This window comes from Uranotaenia lowii, chromosome 2, assembly GCF_029784155.1.
Source record: "Uranotaenia lowii strain MFRU-FL chromosome 2, ASM2978415v1, whole genome shotgun sequence".
Classification (NCBI taxonomy): Eukaryota; Metazoa; Arthropoda; class Insecta; order Diptera; family Culicidae; genus Uranotaenia; species Uranotaenia lowii.
Genome location: NC_073692.1, coordinates 311461776 through 311486775, shown reverse-complemented (window position 1 = coordinate 311486775; position 25000 = coordinate 311461776). Strand labels below are relative to the sequence as shown.

The 25000-nt window shown below is 32.1% G+C and overlaps 1 protein-coding gene across 1 annotated transcript in view; it reads left to right on the top strand.

The window, feature by feature from the left end:
- LOC129750112 (NAD kinase-like) overlaps positions 1–25000 on the top strand; it is a 181797-nt gene that overhangs the window by 48986 nt on the left and 107811 nt on the right. The gene's annotated exons all lie outside the window — the stretch shown is intronic.

The window sequence follows — 25000 nt, the reverse complement described above, 5'->3', positions numbered from 1 at the left end:
AATCACCACCCACCGTACCTACTCGGAGAGCAAACAAACAAGTTTTGCTGGACGGGCTGCCTGTAGTTCTAGAAATTCAGGAATGATTTTACGTTTATAATTTTCATATTTTTGTGAAATCTCACAGCGTGAATTGTTGCACCTCACTAGAATGTAAATTAAATGTGCTTTCGAATGAATATACTTTTGATTGGTCCAAACAAAGTGAAAGCACTGAAAATCCGGGTACAACCTGACGATGGACCACAAAAAGAGATGAAATTTCAATTTGTAAAAAAATTGCGCAAAGTAGTGAGCTTTGAAAAATTCCAGTAATTTCAATTTTTGTTGCATCAAAAATCTAAAGACAGCAAAATGTTAGAAATTTAATAAAGTTTGTTGTCATATTTTTTTTCAAAACTCTACCATCGCTCAAACAGTATTTACTAGCAATCGAATGAAAAATAAGGTTTTTTAGATCACTTTTTTTAACTTTTTGTGACCATTTCATTAAAAAAAATTTAAAAAAAATATTTCATGTCTTCATGATGTAGGCATTAACTTCAGCTTTCATATGCATAAGGCAAATATTTTTTTGAACATGTAACATATGAACTACAGCAGTTTTCGTGAGGCATGTTTTTCGGATTTTTTTTTTCTTTCATGCTGAATAACGAGAAAACTTGTAACTTTAGCTGTATATAATGTTCTAAACATATTTTACTGACATTACAAGGTTTCTTTTGATGTAAGTTTTGCTTCAATCGGTCTAACACGCCAAAAGTTATAACGATTTGAGCTTGTGGTGTCAAATTGACTCTCCTAGTGCTGATTAGGGTAATGAAATCTAATGCGGATGAGGGTTCCACTAAATTCCACATATTTTGCCTATTTTCAATAATACCACTTAGCATTCTCTGGCTCAAAGGATATTCAATTATACCTCTCTGCCACCAGTGTAATATTTTCAATAGGCCTCGTTAATATGATTTAAATCAACGTGATAATTATCTGTTCGTTAAAAACTTACCTGTTATTTAACAACTTATCAAAACGAAAATCGTTGAACGACTCACGATATGGAGTGAAATCGTTCTGCTTGAGTGATTTACAAAACGCATAATAGGTATTTTGGGGGAAGATAACCTAATAACTTTTTTAAAGTACTTACTTTATATTTTCTTTTTTATAACAAATGTGTATGCTTAAGGAATGCCCGGTTGCCCGGATTTTGCTCGGATTTCCAAATCAAACAAAGAAAACAAATGGTGCTTTTACAAGAGGAAGAATGACCATGTTGATAAAAATTCTTTCTAAATAAACAAAATAGAAGAGTAGATCAAATGGTGCTGTTAAAATTTTTAATTTATGCGTCCAAAAGGAATTTTTTAATATATATCTACTAGCAGACCCGGTAAACTTCGTCTTACCATGTTAAATTTGGCGTCCATTTTCCTTTTTTTTCGTTGTTTGACTTTAAAAAAGCATCAAATCTTAAGTTGTTAATCGTCTCGCTTTCGTTAACATGTCCTAGTTTTTTTACATATCCTTCCTTTCCGTTTACTCGTATTGTCCCGCTTAATTCTATCGGAATCAAACCTTAGAATTTGAACTCACTTCAACGGGTCTTTACATAAATTATCAAAAAAAAAATACCTCCAATCAATCTTACATGCATCTAACATGAATACTTTTTATATATTTTTCTGAGATTGGACGCTTTAAATATTGCCGGGATCAGCTTTCCGTTGCAAAATAGATTTTTTCAGCACTCAACGTAACCATCAAACTTGCCAAGTGTCATTCTAAAAAAATCCACTCTTTGTAAGTTGTTCCATAAATAACTATATATTAATAATATCTATGTTTCATTTATGGAATACCATTTAGTTGATTTACTCCGCTTTGCTTGAGTTCACTTTAAGTTTGGAATTGAAATCAAAAGTTTCTCATTTATTGGCATTTATTCCATATGAAACTTTATGGAAAAAGAATTTTGAATATTGGGACAATTTTTGAAGTATTTGCCCAATATTCTGTCTAACGCAGCACTTTCAGCTCCCGAGTAGCTAAGGATGGTATATTTTTTAGAACTGAAGAAATAAAAAACATTAGAGAAGGTTTTTTACTAATCATTTTCAAGCAGCTTTTGGTTCACTATCCTCACCCTTGGAAGTAGTGGTAATTAAATAATATCCATATTTTTATCAAAATCATGTACAAAATAAAAGGTTCGCCTTTTTTTATATTTGTTCGAGCAAAAAATGCAAATTAAATTCTTTTGAACAATAACCCAATTAATCAAGAAAACGATTGGTTTAGAAAGAAGGAAAAAATATGTTTAGATTGTTTGTTATTCAACCGAATTACAGCATTTTTATTTTCTTTTTTATCCTAAAGAACAAATCTGCCAATTTGAACCATTGTTTTTGAAGATCCTAACTGAAGCATTGGGGTATTCTGAACAGTATTCAAGATTATGTAATATTTTTGAGACTCAATAACATTTAATTGGAATGCAGGTTAAAAAAATAAATAGATCGAAAGAACTAATCTGTCAAGGCTACGATGATTTCATGAGTTAATTCTATTCTCTGGAAATTTTCATGTAAATATACTTCAAACCTTAAAAAACATTTAAGTTTCTTTTTTTATTATAAATTGTAGTTTTGAATAAATAATGTATAAATTTTTTGTAAATGATGAACGTTTGCACTTGCTCAAGTGTACCTTTTAACTAAAAATTCTTCTTATTTTATTGATAACTTTCTCATATGGATGCAAAAAATCAAAAAATTCTTTGCATTCGACCTTTAAATAAACATCAATTGAATCCATTTTAAAGGACAGGCTCTTGTTCACTTCATGTGTCTGTTCATTTTCAACGGATTTTGTTGTTTTTCTGTAAATTTAAAGGCGCTTGATTTATCTTGAGTTAAGCACATTTGTACATGTTCGAAAAATGTTTCTAGGCGTATTAGATTACACAATCGTACGTAAATCTTCCCAACTTTTTTTTTCAAAGGTCCGCAAACAGTCATGTCATTTTTTCATATGCATCAGTATTAAATTCAAGTTTTTTAGACAACCATTGCTGATTCAATTAACATGAAATCAAAATAGTTTTAATATTTAAAATCGTTTAAATGGTTTTGATCTGATCGGAAAACATCAATCTGGGTCACATCTAGGCTTCATTTATTTATATATGCTGTACAAATAAGCTAGGAATCAAGAAGAAAAAAAACACATCTAGGCTTCATATCGCCACCACGTGCATTGAAAATATGCTTGGTTGAGAAATAGGCGCCCAAATGTTCCCACTAATCAGGCTATGCCATGGTTACTATCCTCTGACGACGTCTGCACGCGACGCCTCGACCATGGAGACGAAAAACAAACCGCCCGCCCAGCGCCCAAAGTAAAGAAAATCTCGAAAAAATGGATGTCATGACTTTTATTTGATTCAAAAAAATACAATTTTAATTTTTACGGACAATTGATGCGACTTTTTGTCATTTTTATTCGATATAAACCGATTCGCATGGCTACAGAATATTCTAAAAATAATTTCATTCGAATCGTTTGGGTAATTTCGGAGGAGTAGTACTACAAACACCGTTACAAAAGAATTTTATATAATCTACTAGCAGACCCGGTAAACTTCGCCTTACCATGTTCAATTTGGCGTCCATTTTCTATTTTTTCTAGTTTTCTTTACATTTCCCTTCTTTCCCTTTACTCGAATCTTCCCACTCAATTCAATCAAAATTAAACCAAAGAATTTAAACTCAACGGGTCTTTTAAAATCCAATTTTTGTAACTTGTTCAATAAATAACTGTATGTTGATAATATGTGCGTTTCATTTGCTGTATTCCATTCAGTAAATTTATTCCGTTTCGTTTTATTGTTTTTAATATCGGGACAATGTTTGGAGTATTTGCCGAATATTTTGCCTAACGCAGTGCTTTCAGCTGCCAATTAGCTTTGGATGGTGTATTTTTTAGAGCTGAAGAAATAAAAAAACATAAGAATAGTTTTTTTAACTAACCATTTTCAAACAGCTTTTTATTCACCATCCTCATCCTTCGAAGCAGTTTGAATTAAAATCCATATTTTCACCAAAATCATTTCCAAAAATTCGCCTGGTACTTATGTTATAGACTTTACACATTTCAACTTAAAGTGTTCCCAAACAGCACTTGTCATGACATTAAATCTGGCGATTTTGCGTATTGCAAATTCCTTTTTTTATTCAAGTAAAAAATGCAAATTAGTTCCTTTAAATTCCTTTGAACTTTGAACAAAGAAACGATTGGTTTTGAAAAGAGGAAAACATGTGTTTAGATATATTCACCCATTATTTTAAAGATTTTAATTGAAGCAGTTCAAAATTTCCTGAACATTGTTGGTGGTGATCTGCGATTTCATTTAGGATTTTGTTATATTTTTAAGATTTAATAACATTCAATTAAAAAGCAGATTTTTTTTATATTTAATAAATCGAAAAGAAATAATTTGTTCAGGCTTCGATGGGTTCATAAGTTCATTTTGATTTCTGGAAATTATCATATAAACCAAACCCTAATAAAAATTATGTGTCTTTTTTACTGTAAATCTTAATTTTCAAAAATGAAACACCGGTTAATTCCTAAAGAATATCGCCACAGTTCAACTTTCATATTCTCTGAAAAAAAGTATTTTTTCAATAAAAAATTAGTTATGTTGACAAAAAGAAATATCGAAGTATACATTTGTCCCATTTATTGGGGCAAGTGAAAACACATAGGTCAGTGAAAAGACTTTAAAATTAATTAAATACTTGTTCTTGTTTGTCTGTTTTATCAACTTTCTTTGCTATATCCTAAGTTTTTCTCCGGAATAAATTGATGCTTGGTACTTCAATTTCACTGAATTCTGTTCAACCAAAAGACCTTGATTTACAAAGACCTTTATAATAATTTTGAATATCCGCTTAAGATTAAACACTCGGGATATCCTTCTTGGCCATTCTGGAGATAAAATTCTTAAATTGTATATGTTTCATAGCTCAATGGCGCGTTTTCACTTATTCCACCTAAGAAATTACAGGAATTAATATTATTTTAACACTTTCAGGTCATATTAAAAGTTCATCATAAAAATCTGCTGCCCCTAGAATATCAATCTCAAAAAAACTTGTCAATAAGAAAGTGAATCAAAAGTCTCTTCTATATAGCCAAAACATGTAAAACAAAAACACACTTTTCATGTTTAGTTTGTACTTGAATACAACAAACAGTTAACGTGTAAACAGGTTTTTGGTGAATGATATAAAAAAAGGGTCAAGTTTATTTAATCAAATTTTTTTTGGGCCCAACAATGATTTAGATAAAGAAATATTGTATACATTTTTTGAAAAAGTTGATAGTTTGTCCTTGCTCTAGTCCACTTTCTTATTTGAAAATTCTTCCGGAAAATGCATATCCTAACTTTTTGTCATTAAAAAGTAGATTATTTTATTGATAACTTCAATTTACGTTTGCAAAAATCAAATAGTTCATTCGGCCTTTTAAAACTTCAATCCTATCTAATCTATTTCAAAGAACAGACTCTTGTTGAGAGGACGAATGACCAAGTTGGTTAAAATCCGCTATAAATACACATAATAGAATCGAATAGATTCTTGTTCAGTTAATGTGTCTAGCGTTCTAGGAGTATTGGATTATACGAAATTGAACGTAAAGCTTCCCAATTTCTTATTTTCAAACGTCCGCAAAGTGTCATAACATTATTTCATATTCATCTTTACCAAATTCATATTTTTTGGACAACAATTTACTCGTTAAATTAACATGAATTAAAAATGGTTTTAATATTTGAAATCGTTTATATGGTTTTGATTCGATCGATAAAATATCAATCCGTGTCAAATCTAGGCGTCATTTATTACCATGTGCTGTGTACAAATAAGCAAGAAAAAAACACATCTAGGTTGCATATCGCACCCACGTGCATAAGAAATATAGGTACTTGGTTGAGAAATAGGCACCTAATTTTTAAATTTTTCCAGCGATCAATGAACAGTATGCTTTGGTTACTATTATCTTGCAACGACGTTTGCTAGCGACGCCTCGCCCATGGAGACGAAAAACAAACCCCTTGAAGAAAAGAATATCTCTAAAAATGGATGCCTGACTTTTCAATTTGTGATTTTGGCTAAAGAATTATTAGGGTAAAATACCTAGATTTCGACAGTTTTTGGTTGTTTTGTCAGAAAAATCATGTAAATAAATTAATTGACTAAAGTTTTTCATTTCAAATATGATTGGTTATATGAATCAGACGTTTTTCTTCATTCTCTATATTTTTTGATGATCAAAAGTATCAAACCAACGTTTTTATTATCCTTTTACTAAAACCTTTCGATGATCTAGTTTTCGACATTCAATTTTAGTTTTCGACACAAAGAGTTTTAGTTATATGTTTTATTCGATCAGCAAAATGTCAACCTGAGTCACATCTAGGCGTCATTCATAACCATGTGCTGCAGAAATGAGCTAGGAATCAAGAACAAAAATAAAATCACATCAAGACACCATATCGCCACCACTTACATTGAAAATATGCTTGGTTGAGAAATACGCGCCAAAATATTCTCACTGATCAGTATGCTATGCCATGGTTACTATCTTCTGACGACGTCTGCTCGCGACGCCTCGACCTTGGAGACGAAAAACAAACCGCCCAAAGGAAAAAAAATCTCGAAAAAATGGAAGCCATGACTTTCATTTCATTCAAAAAACTACAAATTTAATAATTAAGGACAATTGATGCGACTTTGTGTTGTTTTTATTCGATATAAACCGATTCGCATGGCTACAGAATATTCTAAAAATAATTTCATTCGAATCGTTAGGGTCATTCCGGAGGAGTAGTACTACAAACACCGTTACAAGAGAATTTTATATAATCTATTATATAAAATTCTCTTGTAACGGTGTTTGTAGTACTACTCCTCCGAAATTACCAAAACGATTCAAATGAAATTATTTTTAGAATATTCTGTGGGCATGCGAATCGGTTTATATCGAATAAAAACAACAAAAAGTCACATCAATTGTCCGTAATCATTAAATTTGTAATAAATTGAATCAAATAAAAGTCATGGCCTTCAATTTTTTCGAGAGATTTTTTTCCTTCGGGCGCCGGGCGGTTTGTTTTTCGTCTCCAAGGTCGAGGCGTCGCGAGCTAACGTCGCTAGGGAATAGTTACCATGGCACAGCATACTGATTAATGGGAACATTTGGGCGCGTATTTCTCAACCAGGCATACTTTCAATTCACGTGGTGGCTCTATGAAGCCTAGATTTGATATTTTCTCTATGTATCCCAGCAAAATTGTACAGCACAAATTAATGAATGCGGCCTAGATGTCCCCCAGATTGATATTTTGCCGATCAAATCAAAACCATTCAAACGATTTTAAAACTTAAAACGATGTTGATTCCGTGTTAATTAAAGCAGCATGTTTTTTCTTAAAAATAAAAATTTAATACTGATAAAGGTATCTTTGCGGACGTTTGAAAAAAAGAAAGTGAGAAGATTTTCAAGCAATTATGTATATAATTCGATACGCCTAGATTCCTGTCGATAGCAGACAAAATAATAACATGTACCTATTAATTAATCAGAACCACAACAAAATCCGATGAAAATGAACAAGAGTTTGTCTTTTACAATAGATTATATTTCAAAAGTGAGGATGTGCATTTTCCGGAAGAATTTTCAGTTGAGAAAGTACACTAGAGCAAGACCAAACTTTCAACATTTAAAAAAAATGGGTGTATAAATTATTTCTTCATCTATTAATTTTCGGGCCCATACCAATAATCTGACGAAATAAACTCAACTTTTCTTTTAAACCATTTACAAAAAAAACATGAACATCTATCTTTAAGGAATTTCCTCTCCAAAATGATTCAGCATTATATGAGAAAGGCATGAAAGGAGTATCCCGCGTGTTGAATCTGAAGTGGATATTCAAAATTATTAAAAGTGTCTTTGTAAGTGGAGCCTTTTGTTTAAAACAGCATTAAGTAAAAGTGGAGTATCAAAAATTTACCTTAACTCCAAAAAAAAATTGCAGATATATCAATGAAATTTGATACAACGAACAGGAACACGTATCAAATTCGTTTCAAAGCCTTTAAACTACATTTCGCATCTATGAATAAGTTCAGAAAATGCATAGTGTTTTCACTTGCTTCAATAATTGGGACAAATGTCAACTTAGAAGTATCTTTTAGTCAACATTGTTGCATATTTTACTTTCAACAAAAGTTTGATGAGAAATGATTTAGTTATTCAACAAACGATTTTTTTTTTGTTTTAAAGGTTTACATATTTTTCTTAAAAGCTCAACTATGTTAAAATCCGTTTACATTGTTTACATCCGTGTTGTATCTGAATTGAAATAAAAACAAATCAAACAAAAGACACTTTGGTAACTGTTAGCCTTCTCGGAGTATAAATTATCATTTCAGGTTTTGTGTGATGTTCACATGAAAAATTTTAAAAAAAATTCATACCACCTTCGAAGCATGAACAGACTTTTTTCGATCCATCAAATTTTTGATAATCTGCTTTTCATTCGATTGTTAATGAACAAATAAGGTCAGCAAGTTTAGATCTTCAAAATTCTTAAAAAGCTCAGCTAAAAAAAAAGAAAATAACCGTAATTCAGCTGAAAACAAAATTTAAACATATTTTTTTCCCCTTTAAAACCATTCTTTTCCTTGATCCTTTGAGTTGCGGTTTATCAATATGAATTCAATTTGCACTTTCTGCTAAAACAAATCAAAATATAGTAATTTGCAGTATAAAAAGTCACCAGATTTCATACCATGACAAGTGCTGTTTAGCATCACTTCAATTTATAACGTGTCATATCTACAAAGTGACTGATTTTAGCATGGGAAGGAATTTTGGCACGAGATATGTTTCCATGATGGTTATAAACCTTTCTGCATTGCAGTGTAAAGAAGGGAGGGACAAAGGGAGTTCAATGTACATTACAATGTATAGCTTGAAAACGTATCAAACCATTAAGGGCACCCATACAAGTTTATTGGCATAAATCGAAAATTTATAAAGCAAAAGGAAGAGAGGGTAGATGGATACGAAGAATTTGAGACCATCCCTTATTTCTGGGTGGAATCGCAAAGAAGGAGGCAAGTTTTCATTCATATTATATTTGGAATAATTCGAAAACTTATCAGATAAATAAAGCGAAATACTACGTCATTTAAATACTAAAAATTCAGTTACAGTAGTTCGTGAGCACCTTTTGCATTGCTAGAGGGAAGGGGGAAAGGACTTGAAGTCCATATCATTAAAACATGCTTTTTGACATCATTAAAGCTTATAAAAATAGATTAAATTTAAGAAAATATTATAAAATCATTTTTGTACTGAAATTCGAAATTAAAGCTGCGGTAATTTTTAAAAGCGTTTGCTTCTTAATAAGCTTGACATTTGGTTTGAAATGCTGCTTAAGAAATAAAGCTTGATTTCAGACATTTTATTAAATTTAATTTATTTTCGAAAGGTGTAGCAAAGCACACCGGGTAAGCTAGTAGATTATATAAAATTCTTTTGTAACGGTGTTTGTAGTACTACTCCTCCGAAATTACCCAAACGATTCGAATGAAATTATTTTTAGAATATTCTGTAGCCATGCGAATCGGTTTATATCGAATAAAAATGACAAAAAGTCGCATCAATTGTCCGTAATAATTAAAATTGTAGTTTTCTGAATCAAATAAAAGTCATGACATCCATTTTTTCGAGATTTTCTTTACTTTGGGCGCTGGGCGGGCGGTTTGTTTTTCGTCTCCATGGTCGAGGCGTCGCGTGCAGACGTCGTCAGAGGATAGTAACCATGGCATAGCCTGATTAGTGGGAACATTTGGGCGCCTATTTCTCAACCAAGCATATTTTCAATGCACGTGGTGGCGATATGAAGCCTAGATGTGTTTTTTTTCTTCTTGATTCCTAGCTTATTTGTACAGCATATATAAATAAATGAAGCCTAGATGTGACCCAGATTGATGTTTTCCGATCAGATCAAAACCATTTAAACGATTTTAAATATTAAAACTATTTTGATTTCATGTTAATTGAATCAGCAATGGTTGTCTAAAAAACTTGAATTTAATACTGATGCATATGAAAAAATGACATGACTGTTTGCGGACCTTTGAAAAAAAAAGTTGGGAAGATTTACGTACGATTGTGTAATCTAATACGCCTAGAAACATTTTTCGAACATGTACAAATGTGCTTAACTCAAGATAAATCAAGCGCCTTTAAATTTACAGAAAAACAACAAAATCCGTTGAAAATGAACAGACACATGAAGTGAACAAGAGCCTGTCCTTTAAAATGGATTCAATTGATGTTTATTTAAAGGTCGAATGCAAAGAATTTTTTGATTTTTTGCATCCATATGAGAAAGTTATCAATAAAATAAGAAGAATTTTTAGTTAAAAGGTACACTTGAGCAAGTGCAAACGTTCATCATTTACAAAAAATTTATACATTATTTATTCAAAACTACAATTTATAATAAAAAAAGAAACTTAAATGTTTTTTAAGGTTTGAAGTATATTTACATGAAAATTTCCAGAGAATAGAATTAACTCATGAAATCATCGTAGCCTTGACAGATTAGTTCTTTCGATCTATTTATTTTTTTAACCTGCATTCCAATTAAATGTTATTGAGTCTCAAAAATATTACATAATCTTGAATACTGTTCAGAATACCCCAATGCTTCAGTTAGGATCTTCAAAAACAATGGTTCAAATTGGCAGATTTGTTCTTTAGGATAAAAAAGAAAATAAAAATGCTGTAATTCGGTTGAATAACAAACAATCTAAACATATTTTTTCCTTCTTTCTAAACCAATCGTTTTCTTGATCAATTGGGTTATTGTTCAAAAGAATTTAATTTGCATTTTTTGCTCGAACAAATATAAAAAAAGGCGAACCTTTTATTTTGTACATGATTTTGATAAAAATATGGATATTATTTAATTACCACTACTTCCAAGGGTGAGGATAGTGAACCAAAAGCTGCTTGAAAATGATTAGTAAAAAACCTTCTCTAATGTTTTTTATTTCTTCAGTTCTAAAAAATATACCATCCTTAGCTACTCGGGAGCTGAAAGTGCTGCGTTAGACAGAATATTGGGCAAATACTTCAAAAATTGTCCCAATATTCAAAATTCTTTTTCCATAAAGTTTCATATGGAATAAATGCCAATAAATGAGAAACTTTTGATTTCAATTCCAAACTTAAAGTGAACTCAAGCAAAGCGGAGTAAATCAACTAAATGGTATTCCATAAATGAAACATAGATATTATTAATATATAGTTATTTATGGAACAACTTACAAAGAGTGGATTTTTTTAGAATGACACTTGGCAAGTTTGATGGTTACGTTGAGTGCTGAAAAAATCTATTTTGCAACGGAAAGCTGATCCCGGCAATATTTAAAGCGTCCAATCTCAGAAAAATATATAAAAAGTATTCATGTTAGATGCATGTAAGATTGATTGGAGGTATTTTTTTTTTGATAATTTATGTAAAGACCCGTTGAAGTGAGTTCAAATTCTAAGGTTTGATTCCGATAGAATTAAGCGGGACAATACGAGTAAACGGAAAGGAAGGATATGTAAAAAAACTAGGACATGTTAACGAAAGCGAGACGATTAACAACTTAAGATTTGATGCTTTTTTAAAGTCAAACAACGAAAAAAAAGGAAAATGGACGCCAAGTTTAACATGGTAAGACGAAGTTTACTGGGTCTGCTAGTAAATATATAAAAATAACAATAACAGGTTTTTTGAGAGCCTAAAATACGTTTTAAAATCAGCTGTTCAATTTTGACGAAAAAAAATTCAAGTTTTTTTTTATGTTTGTTGAGTTATTTCTGGGGTTTGACCAAATTTTCCCGGATATTGCCCGAATTTTTGTTTGTCAATTTTGAAATCAAATGCTCCCTTATGTATGTTGCCAATCTTCTTCGGTTTTTTTACAATTTTTACAACGGTTTAGAACGGTTCATACAAGATGTAATAATCAGTAACAGTGATACGAATGTCATCCAAAAGACAGTCGGGATCGTAACAGTCGCATAACATTTTCCAATGAAATTCGAAGAGGTCTCATTGACATTGACGACCATTCAAAAAAAAAATGTTAAACGACTGGAGAAAAAGTTATTCAGTCGCTCAGAAAAATGACATCAAATTTTTCATCTCGATAACATTTTTGACTTGTAACAGTCGAAGATTCTGTTGAAAGTCTGACTGTCGGAATGACATTTTTGAAATTCAGATTGCGTGACTGTTAGAGAAAAATTTAAAAAATGTTATGATTTTGACGGTCATGAAGTTCATTGGCCACGGCTAATCTGGCCGGCTCCGGAATCTGAAAAATCAAAATGATGAGATTTTAACTTGCGACACATCATTAGAAAGCTCTTGATCTGTAAATGTTGAGAATTGATATGATCGATCTCGATGCAAGTTGTGACATTCATCCCAAATGTTATTTGACATTTTCTCGAGGGCATTTCTTAGCGATGAAACTCACAAAATCCAAAAAGGACATGACTGCGGCGGTCGTTTTCGTACTGATGAATGTCGCTCTAGGCTTCGGAAAAATATCAAATGACATTTCGCATTGAAAATATTAAAAATTAAAAGGCAACGTTCACCAAGTTACCGGACTCCATCTTCAGCTGTTGATTGTTAGTTGAATCCTTGGGCTGACAACCATAGCATGCGAAACCATCGTAGTTGATCTAAAGTCTTTTTACTGAAGCATGTTTATTCGGACTTTTTTTTCTTAGACTAAGAATAATTCAGATTCAAATTTCAGATTTCAGATTAAAAATCAGCTTCGGATTCGAAACTTGAATTTAGAACTCAGTATGAAGAAAATAAGATACAAAATCCAAAGTTCTTCAGATTCAGAATGCAAATTCGAAATTTAGAGTCAAAAGAAGCAACTCTGGCAACACTATAGAAGAGGCAATTTTTTCGATTCTCTGCGAGAAAACTTCTCTCCTCAGAAACAAACACTCAATATTTTCATCTGCTTCATTCCACTCTCTCGCACAGGAAAACGGCGAGCAAAACAAAACATCTTGAGCTATTTATTTTGGCGATTTTTTTTCTGCCACGGGTTTGACAGTTGTGCGGTAGGTATTTCATTTAGTTTTTTTTTCTCAAAGACTCAAACAAAATAGCACCACATGATGCACATTATCTGCAGCCAGACATCTTTTCCCGTTGCAAAACAAACTTACCATTCATGCAAATCATCCCGGCTGTTCGATAACCGATTATTGGTCGGCGTCGATGGTCCCACTTCACCGTTAACGTTGGACATTTTGAATGAGTTTGAACACAAAATTCCTTTTCACTAATAACGATTGGGATGAACACTTCTGGTGAGTTTCGATCCTTTTAGTATAGATTTGATTTCATTGGGTCTCTCAGGACGATAACAAAACTTATATTTTCGATTCAGCTTAACAATTTCACTACTCGTTTATTGTTGCTTGCATAAATGAATTTCTCAGATGATCAATGATAAGAGATTCCTTTTTCTTTGATTCTTTGTTTGAATGATTCTTATACAATTGCAATCACTAGCACAAACTATACTAGGTGCGCATTATTTACAATCAATTTGAATAAACAAAAACACATCGATGAATCGAAGACGTAAACACGGATGAAAAAAAAGCGAAATATTAGCGACGTAAGATTCTCACACCAATGAAAAATCCCCGATAACCGTTGCACACTTTTGATCCCAACAATTTTCACTCCCACACCAATAGATAAGCAGATACATAGGGCCAGCCTCTATGAGCTAATCTATTATGAAAAATTCCCCAAGATTACCTGCCAAAACTAATCAGTATTTGCATCACGATAAAGAATCTGTACCGAAAATATCGTTTCCCCGAAAAAAATGATCCAGAAATGGTCCACTTTCTGCGTTAAATCACTATTTTCTTAACTACAAACGGGAGCAATCGAAAAACTTCAAAAAACAAAACCACATTCCGCACCAAACCCGAAGATGCTTTTCTGACTTTTGTTTGACAGTCTGCTATGGCAATAATACAAACAAACAAAGATGGCAAGCGGGGAAAATTTTGTGTGATGACATTTTTCCTATCATTCGCAAACCCCGCGCTCATTCAACAAAAATGTGTACTCTCGATTTCCATGAATTCTCTCAGGGAGAAAAAACATTACAATGAAAAACCAAAACAGCTGAGAGGAATAGCATAAAGTGGGGTAATGTTGCTGATGTTTTCTTGCGCCCTCTCGCAGGGCAGCATAAACGCCATCATGCCGGCACCGGCCATTCAATTTTCTCACTTGATTAAAATGCTCTCAAAACCGGCTCTCTGTTTACAATTATTGTACAGTACTGTGTTAATTGTTGATTAATATCAATTTATTTTTATTGTATTGATCTCATTGCAATCAATTTAGTTTGGAAAGCTTAAAATTATAAAGCATCCTGAATTTGGGATTACTGTTGATACTGTAGTTTGTCAAAATTTAAAAAAGATTTTTGTAAGTCAGATTTTCGGCTATCAGTCTTGTTAAAATAAGGACCTGAATCTGAATTGAGACCATCAAAATTTTACGTAACTAAAGAGCACGAAAGAGGTAAGACTTATGATTGTCCGGTTTTATCCGGACTTGCCCGAATATTTCGTAATTGAATTTTAAAAATTGCGTCGAATCTGAATTCTTTTTTTTTTGTATCGTTTATTTATAGAGGGATTAACCTAAAGTTTTCACCCTCGGATTTGGAAAATAACATTTCTACAATTTTTCATCAAATTTCACAATACAATTCATTTATTTTTAGGAATCTTATCAGCTTTTCTTTCCTTTCTTTTTTGTTTTGCAGTATCATTTCTAGTTCCCCTTCCGGTAATATACTCTGTCTTATTGTTGAATATGTATTCAGAATTCGAAATTCAGGTTTTTTATTCGTATTTGTTTAGGAATTTAATGAATTTTCTTTTTTTTTTCGGGGTTTTAAATATTGAATTCAGTATTCAGCATTAATGCAATTTATGTCACTTTTTGCTGCTGTTTTTATATTCTATCATTATAACAGAACGTTGAAACATATTTATGGTGTTTTTTTCTAAATTATTTTAAGATTGTAAAAAATGAGCAAACGTCGTATAATGCCGAGCCGAAATCAAGCGGGGTTTGTTTTTTTTTCTCTAATTATAGACACTTTACCACGTTTGTGGCGTTCGTGTCTTAAGCGGGGTTTGTAAGTTCTGGTTTTCATTCAACAATTTAAATTTTTGATCATTAATCATGTTTTTTTTTTGTTTTTATTTTTGCAAGTTGATGCTTGTTCAAAAAAAATGGTAAGGATATTATTTTTATCATTTTTGTATTTTAGTAAGCATTGCAATTCGTTTATTTTTTGTAATGTATTTAATATTTATAACTTTTGCCATTTTTACCATTACAATCAAGGCGGTATTAAGAGGGGGGAGCAATGCACACTGGTACAGAACATCAATCTAGCGGAACTAAATTAATAGCGCCCAGGGATGAAAAGATAGACTTTTGGTGTCTTCGACAACATTGCATAGTTTACAAGGCGCATACTTTGAAATAAAATACAGAGTCGAGGGGTCCACCAATAGCAAGATAAAAATGCTAACTTTTTTGTTAAGCATTTTAGAGCTTTGGTTTCTTCTACAAAGTTGTTTATCTTAACAAAATACATAACTTTGCTGAACAAGTCAAAGTTCTACAATTTTATTCTAAGGAGTTACAATGAAATTAAGAAAAACACCTTGAAAAAACAGTTTTTTAAATCTGAAACGATGTAGGTAAGACAAAACAATTTTCAGTCTTCGAAACAAAGTTGTAAAATGTTAAGTTCTACAATCGCTTAGTACATTATGATGTGTTTTGAAATTGCTGAAGCGCCGCAGAAAGCATTTAGTGTAATATATTAACGATTTTCAAAGCAAAGTGGTTCGAATTGCGCAAATTTTCGCACCATCAGCCAATGTGGATTATATTTTTGGTATTAAGAGGAATTATTACCATATAAAACTAGCGTGGAACTCGGTGGAACTCGAAGCAATTTTAAGATTGAAAATCTAGTATTTTGATCACAAATATCACTTTTTTTAGACACTTTATTAGTTTCTTAGTTTCTTTGATGCAATTTACTTGCAGAATTTGAGAAAAAGAAATAATTAGATGATTTAACCGGTTTTCCGTTTCAAATTTATCAATAGAATCTGTTCTAGTACATCATTATATAAATGATATCTATACCAACACGTGAAAGTGATTTAATTCCAAAAGTAAACTAGCTTTCAGCTTTCAGTAGCTGGTGGCAGGCCAATTTTGGCTCTATTTAACGATAAAAACACTTATGAGATAATAAGTTTTCGTTGGATTACAAACTCAATTTGAGTAAAGGATTTATGACCATTTTGAAACCATAGCTGACAACACGTTGATATACACCATTTATTCCTGACCGAAGCAAATGTTGTAAAAACAAGTGTCATAATAGTAATATTTTCAAAAAATCGATTTTTTTATTTTTTTATTTTCTTATTGTAAAACATTTCAAGAATGATGTGTCAAATTTTCAAGTCAATTGAAGCAAAACTGTAGAAGTTATAGGCCTTTATCTCCTCCTATCTAATACTGCAAGAAAGCAAGAGCAGAAACTTCAAACGCGTTTTTCTCGAAAGCACATTTTTAAAGTCCGTGAACATCGTCATTTGAAAACTACTTATCCGATTCTTATCATATTTGGAACATATTTTCTACATATAAAATACCAGACCCCAACGTTTTTCTTTTTTGTTTTTTTTTTACTTTGGGGATATTTTACAGGTGAAAAATGGCGGATTTTTTCGTGAAAAATCGTAGTTTTTACTTCAAACAGCCACAAAAATTGCAGAAATTTTTTTTTAAGTTAAATAAAAACGTTGGGGTCCAGAAAAACATCTATTAAAAATATTTTGCTCTGATTTTTTGACCTCAGATGATTCTGTGCTGAGATACAGTGTCCACCGCAAATCCGGTTTTCTAAAAGGCATCGTCGAAAGTGCTCCGTCACCGGCTCATTTTTCAATATTTTTCTACGAAAAAAATACTAAATGTTCTTTTAACAATGCTTTGTATAATGCAAAAAAAATGAATAAATTTGTTAGAACGATAGCTTCATAAAAAAATCGTGAAAATGGTGTTTTTTTATACCCGTTAGACCCTTAAGGGGGGTGGGGTCCTAGAATCAGCATAACAGAACTTTTACACCATTTTTTTATCTGAACAAATTTTTACTATACTAACTTGGCAATATCTGGGCATTTGATCTCGAATTTTTCAACATAAAATCCGGACAAGTCTTAACAAAATTCAATGATAATTCGAAAAAAATAATCAATAAGAACAAGCACAGTAAAGTTCAGCCTAATTTAGACCTCAATTTGCTTTATTCGAAAACCCGGTGTGTCCTTATAATATCGGGGAATTTGGAAAGCATAACCTACAATAAATAATATATCAATTTCTCATTTTTTTTGAATAAAGAAAATATTCCAGGATTTTGCAGCGAATAAAGCATTATTTTATAATAAGGAAGTATTTTCTTGCCATTTTTTAAATAAATGTAACGACTTTCATGGGAAACAGATTCACTTTTTCTTAGATTTGTCGAAATAAAAAAAAAAAACAGAAATAAAATATCAGTGAAAGAAAATTTTCAGAAATATGATAAAGTGAAGAAAAATAAATGAAATCCTTTTAAAGCGTAATTTATCTAGGACTATGTTAGGAATAAAATGATTTTACCAAGAAATCTGGAATGCTCATTTTAGAAGCATAAGTATGAATAATGCAAAATTAATCTTAGTTTTTCAATCATAATTTAAATTTGCGTTGATTTATATACATACTCTACACACCCATTTTAATTTTGAAAAAAAGGTTTCTGTAGTTGACTAAATAGCTCAATGAAAGTGAATAAACGTTTGGATTTGAATTATAAATTTCTCCATGTATCTCCACGAAAATTGAATTTAATTCTGTTGTATTTCTTTTAATTTATTCAAGATTCTTTATCTGAAGTCTTAATGTTACTTTCCAAATCAAACGAGGGAAACATTTGTTCTGCTTTCGATGAAACTCATACAAAGTGATGGGTAATTAAATGATCAAAGTTTTAATATCCATCTGTAAATTTTTCTAATCCAGTGATTTTTGGATTATTTCTTCCGCAAGATATCAAACATTATAGTTATTTGAATGCAATATAACAAACTCCATATAGTTTCTTTGTATGTTAAAAATATTGTATTCTCTGGGACAGCATATGAAAAAACAATTGATTCATAGGCACCCCGATGAAAAATTTCCCTTAATTACAATACAATAGATATATAAATTATGATTTTTGAAAATTTTTGTAATTTTTTTTAATTTTTTTTGAAGTTTTAGCATTTTTTTTAATTTTTTGTAGTATTTTGAATGTTTTGTAGTTTTTTGCAATTGATGTTATTTTCGTTATATTAGTTTTTTAAATTTTTTTTTTTAATTTAAGTATTTTTTGTGATTTTTTTTAATGTTTTGTATTTTTTAGCGTATTTGTCATTCTAGTTTGTTTCGGGTTATTTTTTATATTTTGTCATTCTAGTTTGTTTCGGGTTATTTTTTTTTTTTATAACGTGAGACATTTTTGTAGTTGAAGTTATTTTTGAAGTTCAAGTGATTTTTGTTATTTATTGATCGCGTAAATTTTTTCATACTAGAAATCACTAACTGACCCGGTAAACTTCGTTTCACCTTTAACCTTTAATTTTAAATCGTTGAAAATGTTCCTTCTTGCTCCTGAATCAATTTTCATGAAAATGTTCCAGTTGTGTCCCATTTCAAGTGGTTTTTTTTAGGAAGCTCTTTTTCCATGAAAAGTGAGATTCTCGCGGCTATTATACAAACCCTGTCTCGAAAAACCCTCGGATACCAAATTTCACTTCACTCCATTTATTGAGTCATAAATACCAGGAAATCATTAATTTAAAGTTTACTGCAACAAGCCTTTTGGAAGGACACAAGTTCTATGTGCATTTTTTTTTGTTTTTTAGTTAATTTCATGTTAATTTCCTTATCATCATTATTGTTGTTGAATTTTATCGACGTTTTTCGGCGAGTTTTACAAATTAAAAAACGTTTTCTACCAGTTGTCCAGACGTTTCGAGCTACTCTGGCATTCGCTGCTCTTCAGTGAACACTAAAATATATTTTAAATTACGAATTAGTACTTCAATTACAATTTTTATTTTAAACTTATAAATTGCTGGCTTTTTTTACTAATTTGTTCTGGCTCAGTTTGTTTTGTTTTGCGTTTACATTTGTATGTGCCAATTGTCTTGTGTCAATTTAAAAATGACGGGGTCGTATCCTTTTTTTTAAATCACATGAATCTCATTGTCTTTTTACTACATTGTTGTCTTCTTTTAGTTTCATGTAAAAAGTTTCTGTAGTTATTCTTGCTTTATATCCTGCTACTCTTTTTTAAATTTTGGTGTTTTCAAAATCGAAAACATGCTTAAATAAGCTGTTTTTTTTGTAAATTCTGTATTTGAAACGGCTCATACCTTTAGGCTTTAAGGAGCCAAACTCTTTTTGTTTTTTTTTTTACAATAGTTTGCTTACTTCTAGTTCACTTTTTTTTAAAGAAAAGAAAATAGATAGGGAAATATGAAAATAAAAAGAATTATAGACGAAGATCAATAGCTTTAGGGAAAAGATATATTTTCAACATGTAGTCCAAGTCTATCACTGCCAGCACATCTCTCACTGGAACATAGGGTGGTTTTCCTCGGGCCCTAAGGGAGTCTATGAAATTCGTTCTAGCGACAAGATGGACCTCGCACGACCAAACAATATGCTCGATGTCGTGGTAACCTTGGCCGCAACTACACAAATTGCTGCCAGCAATATCAAAACGATAGAGTACCGCGTCTAAGGAACAATGATTAGACATGAGACGGGAAAATATACGAATAAAATCCCGACTCAAGTTCAATCTATTAAACCATGGTTTAAGGCTTACCTTTGGGATAATCGAATGGAACCACCGACCCTTGTCATCCTCGTCCTAAATAAAATAAGCTGTGTTGTGGTTATAATTTTGGTTACCAGTTACTTATTAATGTTTTTTGTGACTAAGAACCAAAATTCTTCGGAATCATTTCGATACTTTACGTTCAATTTTTATGTAAATTAATGTTTTAAGCATTAAATTATTGATTGACTTCATTTTCTATCTATCCTTTCCTTCAATTGTAAGCTCTGGCGCTGAATTTTGGTCATGGGACTCATATGCGAATATTTTTCACATGGGACACATCAGGGGTCATATTTTTTCGAAATTTTGGGAACAAACTTCGAACAAAAACTTGTTTTATATGTAAATTGGAGCACAAAGAACCGTTTTCCATCGATAACTCAAAAACGATGAAAAAGCACATAGGACTCATATGCGAATAGGGGCAGTATAGTTGACCTCAGTGAATCAATCACAGAAATAAAGTTGAATCTATCATATTTATAAATAAATCAATCATATTATTATATTTGAATCTATTATATGTAACATTAGCTTATTTTTAAACCATTTGTTGCTGATTTATTCGTTGCGTGTACCTGTCATCAGGTTTGCTTACAGCGGAAAATGAGTGTAAACAAAACAAGAAAAAGGGAAAAGCGAACAAGGAAAACTGCAACTCAGGATTCCTCGCTTCGGACTCTGCTAATCGCAATCGCGTTTTTTCGATTTTCCCGCGAGTGTGCTGTTGTTTCCTGCGCCGGAAGAAATCACCGCGGCAATTCCAAAGAACTGAGCCAAAACTCCTACATCGGCAGCTGTCTTTTGGAAGTGCCGCAACGATTTCTCGGAAACTCCCCGTCGGACGCTAAAGCGCACACATCCGGCCGAAACCAGAAAAACGCACCCAGGAAAACCCGCGTCTCGGAACTGGGAGAGCCGACATCCACTCTGCCACGGTTTGTTGGTTGGAGCCACACCGTATGTTTGTACCGGATGAAGTGCAATCTGGTGGCCTGATTGTGTCAAGCAGCAGCGTTAGCAACGAAAGCCAAGTGCGCCTCGCAAAACCCTAAAGTAGGGTGTTCGGAAGGTGACCAAAGCAGCCTGAAGAGCGTAACCTCAAGAGCGCTCAAACCCCAAATAGGAAAGACGTTTATTCTAGGGTCTTTGTTGGGAGCTGAAGCTACTCGTGCTCGAAACATCCGGTGCGTAAACTGGAGACATATTGGGATCAGCGAATAGTGTCGCGTTGCTGCCAGCAATTGTTGGTGGTCCAATCACCTGCTGCCGGTGGTGATCCCTTGCTGTTGGTCATCTGATGACGTAGGAGGTCGCTACAAAGAGTAAGAACGAGAGAATCCAAGTAAGTGGTAGCGCTAATAAGAAGGAAAGGAGAAAAAAGAAGAAGCGGTGGAGCGAAAAGGGGCGGAAAAGTAAGCAAAGGTGTGATCTAGCGGAGAAGAAAGAAGAGCGAGACAGAGAAGAAGAAGAAGAGGAGCGAAGCAGAGAAAAAAAGGAAGAAGAGCGAGACAGAGCAGAAGAAGAAGAAGAAGGGCGAGGCACAGTGGTCCAAAAGGGCTAAAAGTGGAACTTTTTTCGTAGCGCCTCTGTCTTATATCTTATCTCTTAAGTGTCTTCAGAACATTTGCTCCATCAAACATGCTTCATAACTTGAAAGCATCAAAAGTTAGTCAGATTTCACGATAAACAAATTGAAAATTCTAACTTTTTTAATTCAATAGACAGAGCTTTACTTTATACTACAAAGTTGTAGAATACGCAAAAATATGAAACTTTGTTGAATACATCAAAACTCTATCTCTTTTCAAAGCAGAGTTATAAAGGCTTTTGTTTGAAAGTTATTTAAAAGTTAGTTTTTTTAACTTAACTATGGTTAGATGAAGATTTACATGAATAAGATGTTCAGAACTCTTGTTGAAGCATTCAAATCACACGTTTTGCAAAAGATTTCAACATTCTACGACGTTTCCTAACCAACTTATTGCAACTTTAAGTTTTATTTTTACTCGACTTCACGGGCGCTTATTGCAAAATCGTGCAAATGAATTTTGAAAACTGATAACCCACGTTGAAGCTTGAACTACATAAGTGCAACAAATTGGTGTTGTTGTCATTTGTCTCCACAAGCTTATGTTTGAACACAACAACCATATATTTGATGTGTTTTACGTGTTTCCATACAAAAAATGGAAAAATTGATTTCCAGGCTTCATATATGCTACGCAAAACGAAGGCAGAAGGCAGTTGTATATAATTTTTGTATGGAAACACGTAAAACACGCCAAATATATGCTTGTTGTGTTCAAATATAAGAGCGTGGAGACAAATGACAACAACACCAATTTGTTGTACTTAGTATAAGCTTCAATTTAGTTCATTAGTTTTAGAAATTCACTTGCACGTTTTTGCAATATGCGCTCGTGAAGTTGAGTAAAAATAAAACTTAAATTGCAATAAGTTGTCTAGAAAACGTCGTAGAATGCTGAAATCTTTTGCAAAACGTGTGATTTAAATGTCTCAACAAATGTTCAGAACATCTTATTCATGTAAATCCTCATATAACTATAGTTAAGCTTAAAAAATTATCTTTTAAATAACTTTCAAACAAAAACCTTTATAACTCTGCTTCGAAAAGAGATAGAGTTTTGATGTATTGAACAAAGTTTCATATTTTCGCGTATTCTACAACTTTGTAGTATAAAGTAAAGCTCTATCTATTGAATTAAAAAAGTTAGAATTTGCAATTTTTTTTTTAGTGAACTTTGACTAACTTTTGATGTTTTCAAGTTATGAAGCATGTTTGAAGGAGCAAATGTTCTGAAGACACTTAAGAGATAAGATAAAAGACAGAGGCGCTACGAAAAAAGTTCCACTTTTAGCCCTTTTGGACCACAGTGCGAGGCCGAGAAGAAGAAGAAGAGCGAGGCGAAGAATAAGAAGTAGAAAACGATGAAACTATTGTAGAGCAAGGAAGAAGGAGATGCCAGCATGCGATAGAGGGGTGGGCATGCAATAAATTATGAGAATTTAGTTTATAAGCAACATATTTTAATTTGGTTTTGTTTTGTGGCGTAATTTTATGAATGTTAGTGATTTGTGTTTCCTCCCACATTGCTAGCCGGGAGTGAAGCTACACATTCTTCAACACATATTTATTATGAAATCAATTATATTATTATAGTTGAATCTATCATATTTATAATTAAATCAATCATATAATTATAGTTGATTCTACTATAACTATTGTTGAATGTATATCATCAATCGTGCATTATAGTTGAATCTATTTTATTTATAGTTGAATGCACAAAATTAATCATATAACTATAGTTGAATGTATTATATACATTGTTGAATGTACGAAATCAATCAGATTGTCTATTGTTGAAATTTTGAAAATTATAGTTGGTCGAGAAGCAATCAGATATATGATTGAATATAAGTGGATTATTGTTGGAAATACTATACTCTTTTCTCCGTGTGAGAACATTTCGATTTGTTGCTTTGCAAAAGGCATTCATGTCGCTATTTGTTTTGTTTTCTTTTGACTATGAGGATGGTCAATTATCTTTAAATGACAAGTAGGTATTGTTATCAAATAGCCTCCCTAAGAATGTTTCGGAATAGATCATTTTCTGTCATCAAAAGCCTGGCCTCAAAGCTAAATATTAACCCGCATAAATGAGGATTATAACCAAACGATTCCTTATATCGTCAAACGACGATTTGATGAAGCGTAAAAATTTGTTTAGCAAACGATTACAAAAATTGTAAAACACATTGCCTGAATCGTGAATTCCGAAATGATTGCATTGTTAGGTTATGTAACTGTTAAAAACTGTTAGAACAGTTGTATGGGAAAACTTGTCTGCAGGTATACTAACGGCTTAGGAAACGCTATTGTTTGTTGGTGAATAAAAAGAAAACAATATTTCAATATTTTAAATTCGATTGATAAAAGTAAATGATCAACATTGTGAAAAATCTTTGTTAATTAAACTTAAGCAACTGTTGTACAAAAAACTTATAGTCTCCCGGCTCCGTTAAACTAAATGGTTTGAGCCGTTACAAATAAACGATATATAAAAAAATGATAAAAGTAGAAAACATGCATAAATTTCGCGTGAGCTTTCATTACGTCGTATGAAACAAAATGTAAACAAACACTTTTATTACGAAAACAAATATGTACAATATGTACATAAAAATAAACTAATCGCAAATTTTATCCATTTAGAATATTTTTTGCCTGGACTACATGTTCATGTACATAATCAATGATATTTTTTTTTATAAAAAATCTAACTGCAAAATACCTATCGCGGTGATCGCTCCAAAATCGTCGGGTACTGTCGGCTACCACTTCTGCTGCTAGTGGACGACCACATCTTCGGGTCCTCTTGGTAGTGGCTCACCTCTGTGAGCTGGTGTAGTGTGGTATAGTAGTTGACAGTATGAGGTGAACAGGCTTAATCTGTGCTACTTGGGATACCATCTTTTTGTTTGTTCTCACTGTTCTCTCAACTGAACAAAAATTTGGAATGTGATGATGATTCTTCTAATAAATTCTACCCGCTCATTTTCACCATCTTTCATTTTTTCTAACTTTCTATCAGTTTAAAAAATTTCATAATCTTAGATGTTCATTCTTACTAAAAAGGTCATCACTTTTCACCGATAAAGCCGATAAATAAAGTAACGAGTTTATTGTTGGGAATGTAAAATATTTTATTAACGGTACCACCGGTACTCATTAAAGAGTTCTTATCCATTCGTAATAAAAAAAAGACAATCAAGCATAATTC